The sequence below is a fragment of the Apium graveolens genome, unplaced genomic scaffold (assembly GCF_009905375.1).
Source record: "Apium graveolens cultivar Ventura unplaced genomic scaffold, ASM990537v1 ctg4114, whole genome shotgun sequence".
In the NCBI taxonomy this organism is placed as follows: domain Eukaryota; kingdom Viridiplantae; phylum Streptophyta; class Magnoliopsida; order Apiales; family Apiaceae; genus Apium; species Apium graveolens.
Window position 1 is genome coordinate 3,190 of NW_027418405.1, and position 1,063 is coordinate 4,252.

The window sequence follows — 1,063 nt, forward strand, 5'->3', positions numbered from 1 at the left end:
TCCATGATAGTGTAAGTGGCTCAGTGGGAGTCCATCAAATACATAAGTGGCTGAGTGGCAGTCCAGCATAAGGTCCTATTGCGACCAAGGGTGATGACCAGTGGGGAATTCGTCCATCTACTAGTAGAAAAGGTTACTTATGGGTATCTTTGCCTGATCAGCAAGATATCTGGTTTATGCCAACTTCTTTTCCTTTCCAAATTTATTGGATATTGCAATTCTGTTCATACTTTATATGGAAGAGGTTTTCAGGAAATGTATAAAGAAGATGTATATGTGGATATATATATATATATATATATATCAGAACTTAATGAAGTATATCATAACTTCATTTCCTTTAATAATATTTCAAAGGTTTAATCTATTCAAATCTTGTCTTGTGGTCTCATCTATGTGATGAACTGGTAAAAGCTCATTATACTTTGAACAGTGGTAGTTCAAGTAGCTTTATAAATGATATAAGTGTAGTGAAGTATTTGGTAACTTCATCCCTCATTTTTACTTATATCTAGTAAGTAATTATCTTACACAGGATAAAAGATTCTAGTAAGTATCCATTTAGATACTTATATTATTGTTATCACTACATATTATCTTGCGAGCTGTCAGGCTCACTCTTGCTTTATTTCTTCATCACACAACAACAATTAGGAAAGATGGCCAGACTCCAGCAGACCCAGCGCAAGCGCGTGGGAAGCGTCCCGCGTCTTCCCGATGATGTTGTAACTGCTATAGCTGCAGAGGTAGATCTATTGTAGATCAGACCATCTACTTTTGAGAATCAATTATGTATAATTATAACTTGTAGCAGATAATGGCAATTAACTGTAAATTATCAAGTAATCATTTTGGGTTGTAATAACTTTTAAATTGTGGATTCAAAGACTTGTACTTATTTCTATTTCATCTCTGAGACTATAACGGGTTGTGGTGTGTGTTAGTGTGGGGTCACAGCATAAGGTTATTATTATTAATTAAGTGAAGTGATATTGTGGAAAGAAAGACCGTGACAACCCGGATCCCCGACCCCGGATCTGGGGGTGTTACAGAAATGGTATCA